This window comes from Toxorhynchites rutilus, chromosome 2 (genome assembly GCF_029784135.1).
Source record: "Toxorhynchites rutilus septentrionalis strain SRP chromosome 2, ASM2978413v1, whole genome shotgun sequence".
In the NCBI taxonomy this organism is placed as follows: Eukaryota; Metazoa; Arthropoda; class Insecta; order Diptera; family Culicidae; genus Toxorhynchites; species Toxorhynchites rutilus.
This window is the reverse complement of record NC_073745.1, coordinates 69513644-69538847: the sequence shown is the minus strand read 5'-3', so window position 1 is coordinate 69538847 and position 25204 is coordinate 69513644. Positions and strand designations below refer to the sequence as shown.

General features: G+C 38.3%; 1 protein-coding gene across 7 annotated transcripts in view; it reads left to right on the top strand.

Annotated features, from left to right (window-relative positions):
• The first annotated feature begins 3390 nt into the window (after positions 1–3390).
• The window catches only part of LOC129764239 (nephrin), a 629638-nt gene continuing 607824 nt past the window's right edge, over positions 3391–25204 (top strand). For all 7 annotated transcript variants that reach the window (XM_055763127.1, XM_055763125.1, XM_055763126.1 and 4 more), the window contains exon 1: positions 3391–5074. The gene's annotated coding sequence lies outside the window, so the exon portion shown is untranslated. The remainder of the gene's footprint in view (positions 5075–25204) is intronic.

The following is a 25204-nucleotide window of genomic DNA, read 5'->3' as shown; positions in this document are numbered from 1 at the left end:
ATAGACCAGCAAAACCAAAGCTTCAACTTTTGGGTAAACCGATCACTCATGCTATGTCATTCAAGTATCTTGGGGTCTGGTTCGACTCCAAATGTACTTGGGGGGCGCATATTAGGTATCTGAGTAAAAAATGTCAACAAAGAATAAACTTTCTCCGTACAATTACCGGCACATGGTGGGGAGCCCATCCCGAAGATCTTATAATGTTGTATCGAACAACTATCCTCTCAGTGATGGAGTATGGCAGTTTCTGTTTTCAATCAGCTGCCAAAACACACCTCATTAAACTCGAGCGAATTCAGTATCTTTGTCTCCGTATCGCGTTGGGATGTATGCCCTCAACGCATACCATGAGTCTCGAGGTTTTGGCAGGCCTACTCCCACTAAAAGATCGCTTCAATTTATTATCTCTTCGGTTCCTCATCCGGTGTAAGGTTATGAACCCATTGGTGATCGGAAATTTTGAACAGCTGATCGAGCTAAATTTTCAATCTGGGTTCATGAGTCCATATCATGAATTCATCTCCATGCAGGTTGATCCTTCTTCGTATATTCCCAACCGTGTTTGTTTTCCTGACTACATCAATTCCTCTGTGCATTTTGATCTGTCCATGAAGCAGGATATCCATGGAACATCAGATTATCTTCGATCGAGGATCGTTCCAACGATCTTCGATGCAAAGTATGGGGATATCAATTGTGATAATATGTACTTTACTGATGGGTCCTCTATGAATGATTCCACAGGATTTGAAGTGTTCAACGAATTTTTTAGCACCTCCCACAGTCTTCAGAATCCTTGCTCAGTGTATATTGCTGAATTGGCAGCGATACACTGGGCGCTGGACAGCGTCGCCTCACGACCTGTTGAACACTATTACATTGTAACGGATAGTCTTAGTTCAGTGAGGCCGGAAAAGCACTCGCCGTATTTCCTTGAGAGAATACGAGAAATTTTGAGTGCTTTATCCAGACGCTGTTATGTCATTACCTTTGTCTGGGTCCCTTCACATTGCTCAATTCCGGGTAATGAGAGGGCTGACTCATTAGCAAAGGTAGGTGCAATTGAAGGCGATATTTATCAGCGTCAAATCGCCTTCAATGAATTTTATTCTTTAGTCCGCAAAAATACCATAGTTAACTGGCAACGCAAATGGAACGAAGATGAATTGGGCCGGTGGCTCCACTCGATTATCCCTAAGGTTAGCCTCAAACCATGGTTCAAAAGTCTGGACTTGAGTCGGGACTTTATTCGCACCTTCTCCCGACTCATGTCCAATCACTGTTCGTTAGATGCGCTACTCTTTCGTATTAATCTTGCCGACAACAATCTTTGTGTTTGTGGCCAAGGTTACCACGACATCGAGCACGTTGTTTGGTCGTGCGAGCTGTATCTTGTCGCCAGATCGAATTTAGAAGACACCCTTCGGGCCCGAGGAAGGCAGCCCATGGTGCCGGTGAGAGACGTGTTGGCTCGGTTAGACCTTGATTACATGTCCCAAATATATGTATTCCTTAAAGCTATCGATCTTCGTGTGTGATTGTCCTTATACCCTTAGTTTTTCCTTTTCCTTTTCCTTTGTGAGAGATCGGATCCCTTCTTAAGAATAAGATGAAATGTAAATACATATTAGATATAAGATAGGTTTAAGAATTGAGTGTGATGAGTGTGATTGAGTGTGTGAGTGTGATCATTGTCAATATATCCTCATATCCCCTCCTTTTCCTGAAGAAAATATGTCACCCTTCTAAACTCGAGTCGACCGCGAGTAATCGGTTTCCTATATTATTAACATTAGAATTAAGGAAAAATGTATATATACTAGTAACAATACAGTAAGGAGTTCGGCTCCTTTAAACCTATGTAACTGAGCCTGTAAAAATAAACGATTTAAATAAAAAAAATTAAAAAAAACCTTACTGTCATCCCGGAAAGGAAAATAGGATTGACTCAGAAGAAGTTTATCCAACAGTTCGCAAGATGCTGACTACTGGCCTATAACTAGAGGATAGTGTGGGGTCTTTATTCAAGGTACACAGGTATAATTTTCCATAAATCTATTAAAAATATTAACTAGGATTTTGTACTCTTTGTCGTAAGGCTCTTTAAAGACTAAAATTACAATTCACTTGCTTTTTAGGGTGGAATTGGTTTTAGCAATTTTGCAAGGGGCGCGAAAGTGATGTGCAGTAATGTTGGATTAATTTAATTTTAAACATTATCCATACAGGACAAACCAATTCCAAGCGAAACTAGTCCCTGAAATGTACAATATTCATTGCGTCAGCCACAAACCAATATCTCAAATCTCCCGGAAACCAGCGACCCATTCGCATCGATTGCTATCATCCTTCATTACCCCTCAACACTATTGAATCTGCAGGGATGCATATCCTCGAGCCGTCGAGCGGACAAAGCGGACTCCAACCTCTCTACCCTACCGATGGGTATGGTATTGCTGCCATCAATTACAGTCACACCGGACTAATCTCCCCCATAAACACCTGCCGATGAGCCATTACGGTTTTTTTGTTCCTGCTTTCCCCTTTAATCCGTTCGGCATGATCCAATGCTCTCTCAACGCCCGTTTTTCGGTTGCCCAGATAAGCGGAAGAGCGGAAGGGAAAAAAATACATCTCATTGTAATTGAAATGTCCATCCGTACGAATTGTTTGCCGCATCGAAACGGGGAAGGGACTGTATCAGGTTCTATCATAGATTTTTTTCGCTTCACGCACTCGAGAATGGAAACAGTCACAAGAGGAGAGAAAAACAAAAGTGCGTTTAGATATTAACCAGGGAGGGAGGCAGCAAAGCATAACCAACATACAACTGACAAATGCACGATCACGGAGAGAGAGAGAGAGAGAGAGAGAGGGAGAGAGAACAAGCGAGGAAGGAATTGATACCGGCAATCCGTTTGAGTCGTTCCGTTTTGATCCGTCCTTCGCCGTCTCCTAACCTGTTGAGAATGAAGGGCACAAAACAAACGCGACAAAAGTCAAGTGCGTTTGGGATGTTGCGCAACAAGCACACGCGAAACGCGTGTCGCGCCACCGGTTAGCATCAACCACCAAACGATTGCGTGAGGGAAAACTGTGTGACGTAGCGTAACGCAACGTGACGCAACACTTTTCTCTTCCGTTGCGTGTGCGTTTTCTGTTTGTCTCGAGTTTGTCTCCGTCACGCGCAATGTTGTGTTTCGCTGGAAAAGGATAGCGAGCGCGACGGAGAGCGAGATGGTGAGTGAGAGTGGGAGCTTTGTGGGAGAGTGCTTCACCAGAGTGCCTGGGATCGTTTCGTGCTCTTCGGCAACTTGAAGCGTGGCGGCACAGGGGTCCTCCTCAGATCGGCTCTCGCGACATACGGCCAGTTAGTACGAGCTGGATCTTTACGCCGTGACGACGTGCCGCGGGAAAAAACGGTTACTAGAACGGTTCTGTGCGTTTGGTGTGTGTCGCTCGCTTTCTCCCTCTCATCTTCGAATCGTGAACCGCAGGAAGCTGCCTGCTGTCTCTGTCCCCAGTGTCCCCGGAGGGGTTAGTGTCATCGGGAAAGGAAGGATCCTGGCGCGCGAGTGTTGATCCGTGGTCCGATCCGATGGACAGGATGATCCGTGAGCGGGAATCGTGAATCGTGCGAGTGAATCTATCGCGGCGGGAGGAATTACCTCCTCGAAGCTGCTGTTATTCGTCCTGGCAGGAAGAAGAGTGCACGGAAAAACACACAAATACCAGTGCAGGAAGGGTTCGACGAGGCCGGAGGGACACTAGTGACCTAGTGTCTAGTGCGATATAGGTGGAACCGTGGAGTATGTTGGTCGGATGTGTGGATATTACGCGGGACGGATTGACGGATGCTGGATTATAACCCGATCGCTTTTCGTAGGGAATCTAGAATCGTCCCGGAAAGCAGTCCCAGAGTGAAGTTTTAGTGGAAGGAAAATTCCTCTCCCTTCGACCGATTAAGTTAGATTCAGTGCTTGTGCTTGTGTAAGTTGGGTGCGTGTGTGAGCAATCTCCCTTCTTGGTGGATGCTGTGTGGTGTGGAAATATGCGGAAAAGCGCTCGCTAGTAAGACGAGAATTGCGAAAATTTCGGAACACCAATACACACAGCCAGTCAGCCAGTCGACGTTGGCCGGACACAGGGAAACATAGGATGATGCTCGCGTGGGATACAGTGCTGAAGAGAGGGTCCTTTTGACATCTGGAAGGTTTTTCGCGAGGAGCGTTTTGTTTTTGGTTTGCGAAGGAATGTTGTAGTGCTGCGTGTGTGTTGTGCCTCCAAAAATAATAATAATAACAACAACAAATAGAAGAGCAAAGGCATCCTTCAGTATCCTGAAAGGTGGATACAAGTGCTCTCGAAACGGTGAAAACGTGCAAACGCATCCTCCCGGTTAGTGCCGGATGCTGGCTGCAGCCTTCGGAAGCTACATTTTCTTAACGAGAATTCCGATGATGGATTCAGTGACGGAATGTGTGGTTTGAAGTGTTGACAGAAGGTCAGTCCCATTGAATACTATCGCAAAGAGAGAGTGTGAAAAAGGGGGTGGTAGCCAAGAAGCGATAACGAGATGATGCCTCGCCAGAAGCATCTGGCGGTGATAATGGGAGCTCGATAGAGAGCTTGAAGTCTGCCGCAGTGAATACACACAGAATTGGGGTGGATTTCTAACCCTGGGTGGATTATATCGTGGTGAAAGTCCGAAAGATTGTGTTTTTGTGCGAACGCGGGTGGCCAGCTCCCAGTGAGAAAATTTCCACAATGATGTGCTGAAAAAGAAGGATACCTTTACATCGGTGAAAGAAACAACGCTCAAATTTCCTCCCTTCAAGTTTCAAGATATTTATAGTTTTGTGTTTTTGCGTTACCTTACACTCTCCTGCCACCACCTGCTTGCTCATATTCTTTTTGCGTGTTGTGTTGTGTGAATTCTACTTTCGAAGCGGTGTAACGCAGCCCCCAAACAAGTGGCGTCCAAAAGTGAGGCTGTCTCCGTGAATGTGTGCGAAAAAGGTGAAACTCCAAAGGTGAAGTGTTGTGATAGTTCTTATTCATCGTAACATAGGTGAGTTTTGTTTGCTCCCAAATGTTGATGTTACTGCTAAGTTGAAAACGTTAAAAGATCTCAAGTAAATTCCACTATTCAAATCAAACAAGCATGAATGAGAAATGGAAAAACATAGCAAATCAATTCTAAACAGAGAATTTTGAATCGTTGTTCATTACTATTTATATGTGCAAATGATAGTTGCAGAAAAAAATTGTCGAAACACCTGATAATACTACGATTTGGGAACATTTTTTTTTGTCTCTACATCAATGATCTGTCAAGCGTAAATAACAGTTGATTGCCGCGAAACCTTCAAGTATTCCGGTCTTAGAAGTCAATTCAATTCAATCATATTATAATATTGAAAATGTTGTATCGAACTATAGAACTTCCGAAACAAACAAAGTATATTTGAGTTTTTTCCAAAATCGACATAGAAATACCCTAGGATGAATAAAAAAATGGGTGGGTTATATCTATGATATAACCGCAAAGTTGACGTGGGACTAGCTTAGCTTACCAATCATTTGTTTGTATTGATTAAATTTTGATTGAATGAAACAATTTCCGGATTCTATCGAATTCAATATATTTGCTTTGTGAGTAAAGAGATTGAATAAATGCCATGTAAGGTCAATTTATGCATTGTGATAGATTATGTTCTTCGTTACAAATAAATTTAATGACAGTCCTTTTACGTTTGGTTAATGCCTAGGACAAAATATGTGAACGGAAGCATTATCAAACGATTATTTTATTTTACATTTCCATTTGAAGTTCGCGTCTCTCAAGTGTACGTACTTCTCGAACCGCGAATCTGGCACTCAGTGCCAGAAATTCAGTGAGCAGAAGATATGAAGGCATATCCTTCAATGCAATCTTGAATAACCAAACCAAAGCGTTATGTTCGTACAAGTTTTTGTAATCCGTGTTAGGAAAACACTTTTCGGAGTGCAAAAAAACATGCGGGTGCAAAAGTACCCCCGGCTTCACTCCAACTTATACTTTTTATATTACAGAGCACTTGAAAGTTCATTCGCTTCTAATGTCTACAAGGTTTTCCCATGTTCCTAGGCTAAGAAGACCATGTTAAGGAAACATATTCTAGTCTGCACAAAGGCAAGCGAGTTCGAAAGTACTCGCAGTTTGAATTTATTTGCAACACCTTTGTTTAGAAGTCTGTATTAGGTAAACACATTTCAGTCGAAACAAAAATATCCCAGACCTGCATGAATTTGCAATGCCAATTTCCTCAGACACCTTGTTTCTGAAGTCTGTGTTGGGGAAACACATTTCAGTCGGAACAAAAATACCCCCGACTTTCATGTATTTGCAATGCTGATTTCTCCAACACTGCTTGGTTTTTAAGTCTGTGTTAGAGACACATTTCGGTGAGAACAAAAATCCCCATACTTTCATGTATTTGCATTGCCGATTTCCCCATGGCTGCTTGGTTATGATGGCTGTGTTTGGGAAACCGTAAATCGGGCCAATCAAAACTAGCTAGTTAGGGTGTTTAGATAACGCTTAACATTTTACAGTTATTCAATTGTTTATCTAATGAAAAATAACATTTTATTAATTGCGATAGATGAGCAGAAATATTCCCTGTCAATTGATCAAGATGTCAAAGATGTTTGATCTTTCCGATTCAGTAAGAAATGTTCGAGTTATAAGTATTCGGAATCTTCATTTTTTCCTGCATGTTCTGTGTATAGGTTTTCATTTTACCCCCCATATACTCCGGTTAGACGTAGTCCCACGTCAAAACACGATTCACTGAGAATACACTTGAGTACAGGGAATCTTGGATATAACGTACCCTCGTTATTACGTTCCCTCGATATAACGTCACTCGATATAACGTACATTTTACCTCGATATAACGTACACATTTTCGAAGTCCAAAGGAATAATTTTTTGAATATTGTTTTTCTGAAAGAACAATAAATTATCTGTATTTTGATACTAAAACTTGATTTGTACTTTTAATCAATCCCGAAGTACAACTGTTTTGTGATTCCGGATTCTAAATAAATCAAATTTTAATCAACAGTACGAAGGGAAACATCATGAGAAAGGTTAGCTTCGTGTTCTAGTTGAATTTATTCATTAACCTTACTCAAATAGCAACACGATAAAGTAAGATGAGCTACGTTTCTGAGTTCTTTATTATGCTTTGATATAACGTACAATTGGATACAACGTACAATTTTGAAAGTAAAATGTACATTATATCGAAGTTACCCTGTACTACGCTAATCGATGTGACTCGTAATTTGACGAGGTCTTCAGCGAGGATGATAACGAGAGTAGCGATTCTGTACTTTCTAAAAAATCGGATGGGAGCTGTGATGATGGAGTGATCTCAAATCATGGAGATGAGTCGATTGACGATCCTGCAAACAGTCACGATGCTTCCGAAGCTGAAGCTGGGATTTTGATAGAAAATCGCAAGAATCCTGAACTATTTATTTTTTAAGAAACTATTGGCTAATGCATAACTGGTTGAACAAACAAATTTATATGTTGCACGAAATATTGCACGACATAAAGAAATGAAAAACAAAAAACAACTAGAAATCAATGGACTTCTTTCACAAATGATCCCTTGTTCATATACAACAACATTATTGGGGTAGAAACAAAATGCAAAATATAATGGTTTTGCGATCGTTCATGAGTCGCAACAGACTTCGATTGTTATTACGCATGTTTACATCGTTGATAATTCAATAGAATCGTCCGTAAAAAAAATAACAAAACAAATATGGTGTCAAACTTCATGTGTTGTGTGAATCCGATGATGTTGTTCTAAGAAAAGACGTGACAACTGGCTTCTTACTCTTTTTTCTGCATTTTCGTCGACCAAGTACTAGATAACAGGGAAGCGAGATGTGAAGGTTGCCAAATGTTATAAAATTTCGGAAGATTATTTTCCCATGAAAAACATGTGTTCTTCGTATCATGTATTTTCTGAGCTGCACCATTTTTTTGTATTCATTTTTCAACCGAATATCACATATTTTGAACAATAAGTATTTTCCTGTTATTTTGGTAAGCAAAAAATTAAACGTGAAGAGATAAAGAAAACTAAAAAACGTAGATTTGATAGTAGGAGTATGATATGTTGAAATACATGAATTAATTTAAAAGTTAATTTTATTTATCAAGAGATTATGGGCCTTACCGTTTACACTTCACGATCAAAACGAAATGAACGACACACCATTAAATTTCGTTTTACGAGTTAGAGAAAATGATGGATTTTCAGGCAGAATGACTTTTCAAACAGAAATTATGAATGAAAATTAACTTCTCCGTATCAAATTAGTGTTCAATGTGAATGGAAACCCTTGCTTTCCTCATTTGGTAAAATAATTTCGTACAAAAATTGTATCTGAAGATAAATTTATATTATAATGATAAGTTTTAGTGAGAATATCGGAAAGTGTATAGAATATAGATCTAGTTAGAGTAAGAAAGACGTACTTCAAGCAAATAAATAACGCCAGATAAAAATTTTCAATCAGATTTTAGCAATTTAAAAGTGTTTTCGGACCGAATAGTAAGACTTAAAAACTAAAGGGTGTGTCATACAAATTGCATCACGGAAAAAACGCTGTAGAAATTTAATTTTTAGGAATTATATCTTCAGCTTTCGCTTATAATCAGATAAGAGTGTATAGATCACGTTGGCCATGCTTCACTGTCAATTTTTCGTAAATTTGGAAAAATGTCGTCGAACGAAAATGAGCGTCGTGAATTAATCCTGCGTACTCATTTCGAGAATCCGGAGTTGTAACATCGATACATCGGTAAGATGCTGGGAATCGTCCAATCCACGGTCAGCAGAGTACTAACACGATACTTCGAGAACCTAACCATCGACGGGAAGGTGAAGAACGGCAAAAATGGATGCTCCGTCAGTGAAAAAAGATCACAAGCGCGTAGTTAAGCAGTTTAGACGTGATCCGAGAAGTTCGGTCCGGGATGTCGCCAATAAGCTGAATTTGTCAAGTTCATTCGTCCAGCGGACCAAGCAGCGGGAGGGCCTGCGTACATACAAGGTTCAGAAGACTCCTAACCGCGACGAAAGGCAAAACATGGTGGGGAAGACGCGAGCCCGGAAGCTGTACACCGAAATGCTGACGAAGCCGCATTGCCTGGTAATGGACGACGAAACCTACGTCAAAGCGGACTTTCGTCAGCTGCCGGGCCTGTTGTTTCTCTCCGCAGAGGACAAATTCAGCGTTCCGGAGAAGATTCACAAGCAGAAACTATCCAAGTTTGCCAAAAAGTACATGGTGTGGCAAGCGATCTGCTCTTGCGGAAAGCGGAGCGCCCCCTTCGTGATGACCGGCAAGGTAAACGGGCAGGTTTACCTTAAGGAGTGCCTACAGAAGCGCTTACTACCACTATTGAAGCAGCACGAGGGCCCGACCATCTTCTGGCCGGATCTCGCTTCGTGCCACTATTCAAAGGACGTGTTGGAGTGGTACGAAGCCAACGGGTTCACCTTCGTGCCAAAGGAAACGAACCCGCCCAACGCGCCGGAGCTTCGCCCAATAGAGAAATATTGGGCGATTATGAAGCAGGCCCTCCGGAAGAACCCAAAAGTTGTCAAATCGGAGGCGGACTTCAAGAAAAAATGGATTTCTGTTCAAAAAAAAAAAACTACAACCTGACGTTGTACAGAACCTTATGGACGGGGTAAAGAGGAAGGTGCGAGCATACGGGCTTGGGCTCGAAGTATGAATAAAAAGAAAATGCCAAAAGTTGTTTAATAGTTTTTATTTTACTGTCTAAAATTTTCAAAAGGATCGGTCTACTGGGCGAATTTCTACAGCGTTTTCCCCGTGATGCAATTTGATGTGACACACCCTTTAATTTCGTATCCAGATATCGACACCGTATCGTTGTCATCTTGAATACCCTTCATTTCGTTTTCACCGTGGAGTGTATACGGGGATAAGGCCTTATAATTCAACTTTGATATCGTTCAAACACTAACAGTACTGAAATATTGATTAAATAATACATTCCCAAATTATAACTTTACGTTTATTCAGGTTTTTTTTTGTAGGTATGTATGGTTTATTCAGGTTCCAACATGATTTTAAATATTTTTTCTGCTGGATTGGTTGTTATTTTGTATTTAATCTTAATTTTATTGCTAACTACCATACGGTTGGAAAATAATTGAATGCTCTTCTCTGCTAGGCCGCTGCTATTATGCTTTGCTAGATGGCAAGAGAATCCCGAGAAGATGTATGGTGGAAATTCCGATGCAATGTTTCCTTCTCTTCGGAAACGGAGCACCGGACGTAATAGAAACGAAAATATACAAAGAATCCATTATAGAAATTATCGCTAAACTGAATAGTGAATGCAACTATTATTCCATTTTGAATATAGTTGGCAACACTGTGAAAATCTTGGAAATCTCATTTTTGTATATATATCTTCGTCAATTGTTTTCCTCATCAGCCAATCAGAAGCCGAGTTGCAAGTGGTCCGAGTTTGACAGAAAAAGTGGTCCGGAATCGGCCCCCTATTGTCATGTCTCGTCTCAGATGTTGTTATGAAAATAATAGTTTACAGTAACACTTATTTTCCGTACACTCCTAATGTTTTCTACATTTACTTGACAACTAAGTCGATAAGGGATATACACATTCATGATCAATTTTCATAACTATAATTACGAAACTATCTACGAAGCTACCAGGAAAACTTAAGTGTATGAAACTATAAGCAGTAACCAAAAAGGTAATCCCAATGATGACAGACAACGGAAACTGAAAAAATAAGAATGTATTTGGTGGAAAAGTGATCCGGTTAATGTGTGCAGATGAATTACAAATGAGATGTGCCTACTCCTTCTAAAAAACATATAGTTGAAACTGTTTAAGTGACCATTCGTAATAGAAAACTTCCGAATATGATTCAGAAATACAATTTCAACATGTGTGGCATGCGATCGATCAGATCAAATATTCTCGTATTACACATTTCTATAAAATATAATTAGATACAGGATATGGAGAGCTTTAAGGCGGTGATAGATGATATTACTTGATGAAATAAATTCTTCTGTGCATATGCTCAAATCTTATATGTGACAGGGTTGCTAAAATTTGAATTGTTTTGGGCTCTGTTTGCCTCAATATGGTTCTCGTTCATAAAATAAGCTACTTGGAACGATTCTGTTGCTTTCGTTTTAAGAGATGAGATGATTTGGCATTTCATACTGTTGCGAAATATTGAAATTAGTGGAAAAACGTTACATCTCAGAAGTAAAAGAAACATAAAAGTTAGTGTTTTCTTAAGCGTTGTCATTAATTTTCTCCCAAAAAAAATGCAACTTGGTTGTTTATATCAATCAAATTGAAGCTCTCTAATACCATTTGTTCTTGGCCTCCAAGTCCTATATCTTTTTTCTCAACCTTTCTGCAATATCATTTTAAACTCATGATTGTTTGTCTTTAATTGTCAACTTGTAAAGTTCATGATTTTAGAAGATCATTGTAACAAAAATTCAGGATGGATTCGAAGTCCATTACTATTTGCCATTCATATAATTTGAATCGGCATGATTCTCTCATACACTTGTAACACTAACTTTCAGGATATGGGTATTTATACACAAAGTCATCACATTTGGATTAGATTACGATTTTTGGAAAAATTCAAATGGCAAATTTTAAGTCCATTTCACAGCATGAGAGTTCTACAATATGTGACATCCGCTCATTATTCATCATACTATGACAAAACATTCTTAGTGCGAGATGCTGCTTTATGGAATTTCCTACTTTGTTACTTTCAATCAGAGATCGAAATCCTCGCTCGGATTCACGAAAAATATTCAATCAATCAATCTAGTTTTCGATGAACCGTGTATTGTTGATATTTTCGTCTCTTCGTTTTCACCGAAAATTATTTTTCAGAGAGAAAAAGATGTGGACACTTTCGTTCTCGGAAGTTTAACGAGAATGGTTTTTCGTCTCTCATTTGGTACTGAAAATATGGAGCGAAAAATCATAGCTAACTTTACCAACGTTAATCTGTTAGGACAGCGTCCAAACGATCTGCATTTGGACAGCGTCTGAATTGTACAAATATTAATCCATCTCATGTTCACTTCACGATGAAACCCAATATTGCCGCATATTTTCATGCAATGTTTTCAGCTGTACTGAAGAAGTGAAAAACCATTATCGGCATCAAGGAGTCACTGATACAGTAGTGCTGTGTCGGACCCACTAAAATTGAGGTATGAATTTTTGAAATGTGATGGAACTTTAATACTTTGCGACTATTTAAGAAAAACATTATTAAAAAATTTAGAAGCAATTCTGCCTGAAGATTTAGCTGTTCAACAATGTTTTAGAAACCCAGAGAGTGTCATCATAGCGGCCGGTTAATTTGGCATGGAATTGATCCATAATCGAAATTGCCAATCAACAAGACAATTTGCAAGAATTTCCAATTATTGACGTAGAACTACGTCTTTCAGGAAGGGTGCCAAATCAGAAAACAGGTCACGTTTTTATGAAATAAAGTCAACGTTAATAACTATCTTCACTGTGAACGAATTCTCATGATTTGCATACCAATCGAATCGAAATTCTCTAAGATTTGTTTGATATGCTATACATTACAATTCGCTAATCTCTAAACGGTTTAAATTCAAGAAAACTGGAAGAACTTCCTTTTTTCCCATACATTTGTTCTGCCAACCCTACCCGTATTTCGATTGCTCATAACTCGAACATTTCTTAATAGGTCGGAAACATGTTTGCATCAATTGATAGGAAATATTTCTACGCGTCTATCACACTTAATGAAATATTATTTTTCATGAGATGAACAATTGAATAACTGTAAAATGTCAAGCATTATCTAAACGCCCTAACTGCCATTTTTTGATTGGCCCGATTCACGGTTTCCCCAACACAAACTTCAAAATCGATGTACCTGTGGAAATCCGCTCTGCAAATATGCATGCAAGTCGGGGGTATTTTTTTCCCACTGAGCTGTGTTTCCCTAACACGGACTTCAAAATCAATGTGCCTGGGGGAATCCGCTTTGAAAATACATACAAGTCGGGGTATTTTATGGTGTTAAGTACTTTTGTACTCGCTTGTCGTTGTGCAAACCGGAATATGTTTCCCTATAACGTACTTTTAAACTGAGAAGCCTGGGAAAATCGTCATTTCAGATACTAGAGGTGAATGAACTTTCGCGGTTCGAGAACTACGTAAACATAAGATGTGCAATTATTTTCAGAGGGAAATGTAAAATACAATGATCGTTTGACAATTCTTCCGTTCATATATTTTGGTAGTCCTAGGTAGTCCATCATATCAAACGTAAAAGGATGTTCATCAAATTTATTTGTAACAAAGAGCATAATCTATTACAAACACTTCGATGTATTCTAATATTCTAATATTCGAAGTGGTAAACAGGTGGATTGTATAATATAATTGCGTAGTTCTACGTCGAAAATATGTGGTTGTGTCCTAGATACTACCCCTTACAATTTTGTTTTAAATGCTCTAACTTCGTACAAGAAGATCGCATCGGAAAACAAACTCAACACTTCCAAGTTTGAATTTGCAAGTTTGATTATAGTTTGATTATGCATTGAGTATTCGTTCGAGTTTTAGAAAAAAATCACATCACACATCACATTTATAGGTAGACATACATTTGTTTAATTATATATAAACTTGACCAAAAATTAGCAGAGCTGAGAGCGAAGTCAGATTTTTTAAATGATCATTGAAAAGCTCTAACTTCGTAAAAAATCAACGTAAGAAAATGGGATGTACATCATTTAATAGCTTCAACTTTCTAGTTTAGAAATATTCTACGAGCCTATTTTCATATTGGTGAGTATAAATGAAGTGGACAAAAATATCGGGATGAAATAAAACATCGTTTTTTTGTAAGTTTTTCGGAACTAACACAATTTTTCACCAACTAACTCAATAGCAAATACAGTTAACCCTATCAAGCAGCTTTCATTTGATTTCTAGAACGTTCCTGTAGAACCCTTCAATACAGAGATATTTTCGTTTGCTTCTTCATGTACTTTCCGTTCAAAGTATTTTGCAGGGACCTGAACAGATGATAAACCGAGGGAAAAAAACTGGATAGTATAGCAGGTAGAACAGCACACCTCAGCCAAACTCCAAAAAAGGTTATCAGATTTTCAAAGAGTCCCCTTGTTGCCGCTTGGCCATTCTTCTATATTTCTTGATTGATTAAATCAAGGAAATAATTGTGCCCATATTCTTGAAATTGTTTTATTTTGACATTTTTACGGTTTCCTGTTCAGCTCAATTTAACTGTTGTCGTCATCCCAACATAAAACTATTTTCGCCATTGTTCGGAAAATTTCCGAAGGAGTTAGTTAGTAATTAGTTTTTTACACCCAATTTACTAACTACTAATTTAATAACTACCTACAAATTACTAGTCGAGAAGCAACTGAGGCTAACTTCGAGATATAACATGCAATGTATTATAAAAATCAGGTTTTAAACTTTTTTTACGTAATCTCGGAAACTTAGTTATCATGTTTTTGTATTTTCTATTATTTATTTAGGAACGGCAAACAAAGCATTCTCAGAAACAAAACCTTTCAAACACCCATTCCGTTTTGCATGCAACTAAATATGCGCAAGTTGACATTCTTGAATGCTGAAACTTAAAAAATTATTATTTTTGAGGTTTTTCATTTTTTCTTCTGAAGTAAATGATTTTAGGCTTATATATCTGAGTGGTCATTGAGAATTAGAGACCAGTAAATAATGTTCATAGGGAATACTAGATGTTCCTAAAACCATTTGTCAACTCTAACACTAGTTTGAAAAACTCTGGAAAATATGGAACGGAAAAACTTTATTACTGAACCATGAACAATGAAAGAGTGTATGGAAAACTGCGCTCATTGCAGCTTAGTGCATATTTTTTGAGTATTGACATTAAATTGAAGTCTTTGAAACGCTTATCTTTCCACATTCTATGACATGTGATTTTCTATTTATTATTTCTCCTTCAGTTGCGTTCAACAAATTTAAAGATGCTTCAAACTGATTTGAAAGGTTTGTGTTCAATCTGAACAGCTTTTCTTATCCAAGATAATTGGTAGCTGATATTGCAACTAATGAAAACGAATAATTACACTATATGATTAGTTAGGACCCTTGAGGGGAGAGCTTCGGAAATTTCATTTACTCCAATATGATAATTCATTCCTGTGAGAGATGTTCCAATTTGGTTCAACTATGAAAGACTAGATTCAATATTTAGGAGAGGATTGCTTCGGCACTTTTGAGAAAATTTGAGTAGGGAAAACTCGTTTAAATCCAAACATAACAATCGTTTCCAAGGTATGTGAATCCCTGAGCTTCTGTCTCACTCCTCTGTAGACAAAACCATATATTTTCCATAGTATACGCCGAATTCTATGAAAAATATACATTTGATTCACTACCAACTCTGTTTTTATTATTTTTTTTTGTTATTTTCAAAACAAGGAATAAAAATGAATTCGTTTGCTGATAAAGCATTGATTAGCGTACCATTTTTTGAAAAGTCAATTTTAATGAATGAAACCAAATTTCACCTAAACTTTCTTATTTTGTTGATCATACGAACATAAATATCCAATGATAAAAGGAATTTTGTAATTTATCCATTGCTTTAAGAATTCCAATATGTGTTCCAGGTGAGATGAGTAAAAGATTTTGAACAATTAGGTCGAAAATTGTTTTCAATGTGAATCAGAATCGGAGAACAATAAGAAAAAATCACTGCAACAATATTATTCATACAAGAAATAAAAAAAAACTCAAAACAAATATATCTTATCTCAGAATGAAATCACGACGTAACTTTCCGACCAACAATGTGATCTCTAAATTGATAGGGTCAAATTTAACCATGATTAACCACCCAACCGTGCACCCCAGTTGGACAGTCGAATCTTCTTTTCATAAATACTACCAATCCCCAAAAATCAACATTTCCGCAAATTGTCACACATATATATTCCCATTGCAACTATTACGACGTATCCCAAACAAATTGCTGACAAATTTATTCCACATTAATATAAGAGGGAACGAAACAAACGTTTTGTCTCCAAACCATTCCGCCCTCCTTTCCCCCAGAGAAACAATATCGTTTTACATAACGCTTCGGAGGGGCAAAATTTCATGGTCACTCGAGGCGGTGTGGGACTCGAAAAACTAAAACAAAAAATAGGGTTACGTAAAAATTATGACTGATGACAACACGATAGTCCTTCCGTCGTTGGCTCTCTGCTTGTGTGTTTGTGTGTGCCATGCAGAGGATGCTATGCCTACCACCCGGGGAAATTTCCGGTCATTTTACTCTACCACTCTGTGCAGCAGCCACTACCACTGCGTCTTCAAATGTCCCCGCTAGCCGCAGGGGGACTTTTTACACCGATGAATGAAGCAAACACAGACGAGATGGGAAAAAATATTATTCCATTTTCCGTTTTCCTGTTCTCGTGTGTTTTTCTTACTTTTTCTCAATCCTTCTGACCCGTTCGGTTGATTTACTACTGCTCATCTCTGTGCCTGCCGCTCCGAAAGGGCCGTCCGATGTGAGATTCAGTTTTCCGCTTTTCCACACGCTCTCCTTTTTCATATCTGATAACAGTGAAACGGTTCGCACGGATAGCACCACTCTCTGTGTGTTTGTTTTGGGAGTTGGGCGTAGGGATGTAGAAAGCCACTGTGTCAGCTCTGCTCCCCCGGCGATAGATTCCCCGTCGTTTATCATCCTCAGCATCACCATCATCGTCATCATCGTTGAAGTCGTCGTCATCTTGCACGCAATCATCTCGATGTGGAAGCTCCGTGGCTTCCATACTTTCTTCAATTGATGTTTTTCTTGCGAAAAATCAAACTCGCTGTGTTTGTGTCTGTTAAAAAAAGCTCTGGTCATATTCGAGAGGATCCTGTTTTTTCGTCGCGTTGAATTGTGATGAGCAATGAATTTCTAATTATGAACATTTCGTTGTTTACTGCCTTCAACAGATTTAGTTAATAGATTTCCTCTTCACCTTCGGGAAGCAAGCAGCCGACTCGGAAATAATAACTCCAATGCCAATGAACTCCCGGTTTTTATGGATGGGTTTCTGGTGAATGGCTCTGTGCTGCTAACCATTACCATCGGGTGGAAAACAATCATCTTCAGCTGCCACCAGGCTGAGGGGGCGGAGAAGTGGACTGATTTTCGCATACAATAGAACATGACAGCGGCTCGCTGCGCACATTCCCATGACATCTCAATGTTTGCCGTCTTGTGCCATCCGCAACCTGTTTATCTGTTTTTTTTTTCTTCTTCTTAGTCTTCTTTCTCCTGAACGCTCGAATGGCTCCGCCGTGGATAGTGATGTCACGGTTTTTAATTGCAGGTGTGTGTCATGGTTCCTCTCCCGACAGCCATCTTGATTCCACACTTCCAGCAGAGCTCCAGAATTAAATTATACTACCGAAATGGGGTTTAATTTCGAGCACGGGAACGGTTCCATTCTAGGAAGATTAATTTTTCCCACGATTCGGTTTCGCTTCGTCTGTTCGGAGTCTCATTTTATGAATCATACTTCTCTCGTTTTAATCTAGTGTGACTTTCAACGATCTCCGATCCTGAGGGAGAGAATATAAAAAAAAATCCATCTCATGAAACCTAGAACAAAAACAAATGTGGTCCGTTTTTTGTCATCCATCTTCTACCCCGTGTTTGAGTGTTTTTCTCAATCTGTCTTGGTCCAGAACTTTTACCGAATTGTTTGCTTACGGCTTTCTGGGGCTCTCCACGGAGAAACTTGGATTGAGCTTACGTCTGCTTGTTTTTCGTCCGAGATTTTGCTTTCAATCAATTGTTCTTGAAAAACAAGGGTTTTATAGATTCACTGTTGACACAACAGCTCCCAACGACTTTTCACACCAAAATAGAATCCTTCACATCACAACCCGTTTGGGGATGATTTTAGGTGTAATCACAAGTCTTCCGTTCTGTTTGTATGGTTGCAATATAAAAATCAACCATCGCCTGCAGTTGAGGTTTTCTCAGCGGTGTTTAATGATGATGATGGTGTTACTTTTAAGATATTTAGTTATAAAAAAATCGGAATGGTAAAATGGAATGGTTGTGCCACAGATATAAAATCTATATCTAACTTATTGAAACGAAACGAGAATTTATTTATTTCATAGCATATCAAGAAATTAAAACAAGACAACATGCATATGATATTTGAAAAAAAAAATGTTGAAAATGTTTTAATTACACATCAAAAATAGAATCAAAATAAACTAGTGAATAAATTTGTACGAAATTTAATTAAAAGAAATATATTCGAAAAACAAAACGTTTTCGATTCTATTTTTTTCATTTTAACTGAAAAATTACGATCATATTTCATAATTATTGTGAACTGAGATTTAATTTTTTGAATGTTAACCAGAAATTCGAACGAAACTATATTTTTTCGACAAAAACATTATGAAAATATAAATTCTCTACTCAATTCAAAAGTACAAAACAGTTGACCATGGCAATAAACGCTCAAAATTGAAGTATTTTCGTGACGCGACTGATATTTGGAATCTCTATTTGTACCTCGAAAGACGTAATTCTATGTCAAGGAAATTGTTCCTATTCTGCATAAAACGTCTGTATTTGTTCATCATCAAAACCTACTAGAACCTATTTTCTATTTGCATTTGAAAGTGCACCACATAGAACTAGGGTAGTCAAAAAAATTTGTATCATATATATTCTCACCCGTTTAAATATATTTTCGCGTAAATAAATCCATATATAGATCTCCCGAAAAGTGTAGCCACACGTTCAGATTAATCTGGAAAGGTACAGATCTTTTCGTTATTTTTGGTACAGATTCTGTACGGTCCGGAGTACAGATTTTCGTCAAAAAGTACATATAGGTACAGATTTTTTCCGCGGGTAATTTTTTGAACATTTGGTCCGAAAAATCAACTTTTTTATCTTTTTCCCAAAATGCCTTTTTTTAAATATATATATATATATATATATATATATATATATATATATATATATATATATATATATATATATATATATATATATATCGGGGAAATCGGGGTTTACGAAATTTTTTTAAATTTTTTTTGATGCCAAATGTCTTAAAATTGCATGAAACGTCAAGATCTAGTGTCATCTAGAAAAAAAATTGTCAAAAATCGACACTCTGGGACTTTTTGGAATACGAGATGAAACGTATGGTTTTAAGTGCCAATAAAAATCTTTATCTCGATTTTTCATTCGAAACTTGTTGCGAAATGTTGACTTGCACGATAATATATCCTATGCAAAATAATAGCGCAAAAAAATTTTTTTTTTGACAATTTTTTTTCAGGATAACAGTAAATCTCGAAGAGTAATACAATTTTAATAAATTTAGCACCAACAATTTTTTTTGAAAACCCCGATTTTCGGTGATCTTTCGTTTTTAAAAAACTGAAATTTTAACGTCTGAAACACTTATTATTGATATCCGAATGTGCTAATATTTTCCATAGAGTATAGTATCGTTCAAATCAACATTTCGCAACAAATTCCGAATGAAAAATCGAGATAACTATTATACTATATATAATGGGGATACTTCTAATACAGAAGCACTCTCCACCAGACGGCATGAAAATCGACGCGGTGCCTCAACCGAACAAAATTGTATCACTGTGTGTGTTGGATACACACAGAAGCGTCTCGTCCGCCTGTTCTAACTGTTCATAAGACAGGTAGACAATCTCTGAATAAAATGAATATTATTTCACATGTAACATGGATGAGGAATTATCGAAGGTAATTTTTTTGTGATTCCCATATTATCCCGAATATCCTTATTTTATTTTAGTTTAGGTGGAACTCAAATCCACCGTGAAGAATATAATCGATAGTTACACTTGATTACACCCCCAATCTGCACGCAACACAGCCTCAACGCTACAAAATAAGCAGAAATGACTACCGGGTTCAAACTATTCATCTGAACTCGCCGTCATCCAAACACAGTGGAAACACAGTCAACTACGAATGAAACGATTACTACTACTTATACGCCGCTTTGTGTAAAAATGACGTTTTAGGTTAGAGTTTGTTCGTGGTTGTCATCGTTTCATTTTCTGTTTCTCTTCCTACTCCTGACGTCATTAAAATTTGAGAGAGGGCACGAGACCGCGAGAATACACAGCATCAAACACCACAAGCGAGCGTGATGCAAACAAAAAAAAAACAACAAATTCATTCATGATTTCTATGGATGTGGTGGTATTCTTTCGTTGATGTGTGGTTTCAATTCGAGCATTTTTATCGATTTTGTTCATTCGACAACTTGAACCCGGTACTGTCTGCTTACGTTTCAAAACCTTCGCTGCATTTGCCGGACATGTGGATGAAATAGCTGTGTACTTTGGTCTTAATACTGACAAAATTGTGGCCCAGAGTTATGATGACGCTGCTGTATAGTCCGGAGATAAATCTGGTGTGCAAACATTGGTGAAACAATGGTTATTCACTGTCACACACACGTATTGAACTTGGTTTTGCTTCACTCGTGCATAATCAACAAGAAAACGTCGAGGTTTTTCAATAAGATATCAAATCTTGCGCATTTTTCTCGAAGTCGTCAAAACGTAGCGAGACATTGAAGCAATTTGTGAAGACCAAAATACCAAATGTTTGCAAAAATAGTTGATTTAAATTATGCACCTATCAATGTTATACAGGCAAACCTGTTTTTGTGCGGGTGATAGGTACCGCACAAAAAAATCGTGTTCGCTAAACAATTTGAAAAAATACCTTTTTGTTATTTTGTGGATAAGGACTGCATAAAAAAAGTTTCATTAAAAAAATAACCCAAATCCTAATGATTCCATTCGTGATCAACATTCGATTTCCTTTTTTCACTTTCATAAACGTCTACTCACTTGCGCAGATCATAAAATCAATTATTTGCTCCTTTCAATGAGCTCCTACTGACACCTTAAAACAAACAAAATAAAACATGAGAATGGAAATTAGCTGACACAGTCATTTCTGACTTCATTTTTTTCACAGACCGCACAAAAAAGTCACACAAAAAAAGTTCGCATAAAAAACCGCACAAAAATTGGTTTTACTGTATATATAAATGTTGATAAATAAAAATATTAAAATCTGTTACCGTAACTGTTGTTGTTGTGGTTTTCATGTTGCAAATGGAATTGAACAGGTAGCTCTGTTGGTCACGCGTCGCCTCTGGATACACAGCACGAGAGCGTAGGCTCACGTTTCTTCCAAGAAAACATCCTGCTTAAACTCAAAGTCCCCAGTGGGATCATTGTTAGAAAAATAATTCTGAAAAGAATTGATAAATTTGCTATTTCTGCTTGGTAAACGGTGGCATGAAACACATGCGCTGTATATTTTCGTTCGGGATGTGACAGGAAAACTGAAACTACTGTTCGTTCGATTATTTCAAATGATCAAATATCTGCAAAAGTAATAGAGTAATTTTGGCTCGAATAATACAACTTTCAAATATGAATTCATCGAATAATTAGGAGCGATTACAGCGATTAATAAAACCAGGAAACAATTTCAAATTTAATACATTTTTAAGTTAAGAGTTGGGCTGTGATTCTTTTAATCAACAGCGAATGTCTAACATCGACAGTCGGTTGGGCCACGCGACCAAGCGACAATGTTGATAGAATCCACAAATGACCACAATTTTATATTCCACTAGGAATTTTTGATCGGCTCTTCGCACGACTCTCAGAAAAAAAGAATGTTTATGTTATAACTGTTCGGCTGAAAAGATTATAAAGTAACACAGTAAATATTTTTCTTTTTGTAAAATTCAATTTTACTATTCAACATAATTGCCTTCGAGGGCGATACAGCGATTATAATGATCTTGCAGGTTTTCAATACCATTTTTATAGTACTCTTTCAGTTTTTTCAAAATAGGCCTCAGTTTCGGTAATCACTTCATCATCGGTCTTGAATTTCAGGCCAGCTAGCATTCACTTTAGGTCTGCGAACAGAAAATAGTCGCTGGGGGCCAGATCTGGAGAATACGGTGGATGCTGAAGCAATTCCAAGCCCAATTCATGGAATTTTGCCATCTTTTTCATTGATTTGTGATTTTTCCATTTTTTTCACAATAATAAAAGTTGCTTCACTCTCAATGCTGTAACTCACGAACCAATCGACCGATTGCTGCCAAATTTTGACACGTATGGTGCTTTGTGATAGCCAAGTAGATTTTTGCAAGAGGCACCATCCAGACGTCCACCTTATGAACTTTTCAGCGGAACTGTTATGAGATTTCACCATTAACTATGTAGAGTGCCAAGGCGAATCGACTTTACTAGTGGTCAATGATTTTATAATCATACTCCTTTTGGATTGGTTTTGAGTAATTATAATTTCATAGCGTACCTTTTTGTCAATCGCCCGCAAAAATCTTGAATCGGTGAATTTATCAACATACTACAATGCGAGATCATTCAAGAACTATTATTTTGTACTTTGATAATTAATTTTTTTTGACTATAAGTCAATATAACTTTTAAAATCATGAAACAATTTTTCCATTATCAATGTCTGTTAAAAAAATATCCGCTTATTTGACATGTATTCGGAAGAACCAATTATTGTAAAATGCCCAAATGGGTAATCCATAATCGAATAATGAAAAAAAACATCTCTCTGTGAGAGACTAAAGTTGAATAGAGAGAGCCGAATATCTATATGGTGGCTCTTTTCCTCTCATTTCCCTTAGATGGAAGGATATGCATGGTGAATAGCTACATGGGATTTAGCGCGTTTAGATAATGCCTGACATTTCACAATTATTCAATTGTTTGTTTTTGAAACACATATTTTTCTTTATTGTAATAGATGCGTAGAAATATTTCCAATCGATTGATGCAAACATCTTTACGATTTATCAATAAATGGTCGAGTTATACGCGCTCCAAATCTTTCATTATTTGTTACGTGTTCAGTTTTTTAGATTTTTCATTTACACCTCATGCGTTCCCGTTAATCGTGATCCTACGTTAACAATTTTTGAACCGATTCAAAATATTCTTTTTCTGAAAGCTGCGAATTTGACGAATGAGTTTTGTTTTGTGTATAACGTCCGTTCGCGCCAGGTGTTTTATCAGCGGTCATATGAATAAATATTGAACATCGATGTCAATGTCGTACATTCACATTATGTTTTTCCTATGATCCAATACGAGTTAACTGATGATGACAACACTTAATATAAAATAACCCATTCTCAACCCATAATCACCCCGATTGTGAAAGTTTCCTCTCGTCACACACATATTCGCTCGAAGCGCCGAAATTTTCTCCCGTCTCACCACCCATGTATCCCTCTTTGCCCCTCCGTTGCCATCGGCAACGTGTTGAGCGGCGAATACGTGGGCGGTTCGGGTTCCATGTTAGAAAACCGGGGACGACACATATCCTCCAGGATGAAACAGACAACAGATCGCCAGAAAATCCCCCTTTTTCGCTTTTCGCTTTTCCTGTCAAATCAGCTCTGAAATATGGCCGCCCGTTCTCCGCTCTGCTCTCCCAACTTGTCGCACCAAAAATTACACACTCAACATAATTTAACAAGTTTACAACGGGCTCGAGGCTCATATAATAAATTAGTTAACATCTTTTGCTTGAGTGTGTGTGCCTTAGCATTTTGCGGACGAAAGCAGGAAGAATCCGTTTTGCGATCCCCGGGTTCCATTTTTTGTTCATTGATTGAGTGTTTGCTGATAGCTTCCTTGGCTTTTGCCAAAATTGTTGATTTTTATCTGTTGAGTAAATTTACTGCATTGGGCGAGAGATAATTTAAAAACAGACAGAGGATGGAGGAAATCAACGAAATGTGATACAGACGACGAACTTCTGCGAAATGTAAAACATAAGTGGGGCTTCATATTTCACTATTTCACCACCGGATATCCAACAGTCCGTGGAGTGATTCATTGCACGGGAACACCTAAAACCACACTCAATTTTTCAATTGATCATCCGAAAAATATCTTTAATCCCACTTCAGCTTCGCCTTCCGGAAAAAAGCGGGTAGAAAAATAAACACAACCAGATCAACCTTATTTTATTTCTTCATTACTCAACCGTTTGACGCAATGCCATCGAAAACTCGTTACTGGATAGCTTTTTGTGTAAATCAATCGCATCGGCGTCCGCGCGTCTCCTCCGCCCCCCTTCCTGGCGCGTTTAGTCGCTCAGTCACTCAATTTGACGGTGAGATGGATTTTCGTTTCCTTCATAACAACGCGGTCCCAATCAAATTGAAATAAAAAACTTTACCGCAGGTATCATTTTTCTTCGCGCGCGCACTTTGTTGGGAAATTTCGAGGGCGACACGGGAAATGATACTTTTTGTTGTGTGTTTCTCTCGGCGTTTCTGCGTTTTCTTCTTCCTCCTCATCCCCGAGCCCCGAGCCCGCCGCGGGGCTTTGTTTTCGATGTAACGAGAACCCTGTCAAAAGTTGCAGCGCTCTTTTGATCATCTGTGATTGCGGGACAGCCTACATCCTACGACAACGACGACGAAGTTCCGAAGGTTTGGCGCAAAAGATGTCCAAATGATTGTGTGAGCCCCTTCCCCCAGCCCTCGTCTTGGGTTGCACCTTGCTGGGTCGGGGTTGACTCAGGTTACTTGCTACATGGAGTGAAGGGGGGGGGGGGGTGGGGAGGAGATTTAACTAGCCGGAGATAAACGACTTTGCGAAACAAATACGGTTACGTGTTTCGGCGGAACGCGTCTGAAGCGGTGTGTTCTGTGGTGTAAAGCTGGCGTTTGGTGGCGAAAAGGTTAAGTGAGTGCTGATTGGTGTGTAAATTGATCCGGATTGGAACACGGGTCGCGGTGATTGACGTGAGACATGGTTCGGTTTTGAAGGCAGCGGCGCAAATGGCACCCTTTCCGGTGGAGAAATTTGCTCTGATTCGGTTTGACATATGGTTTGATACTAATCATTTTCGATCATCCCAGGAATATCTAGCACTTCACTTCAGTCA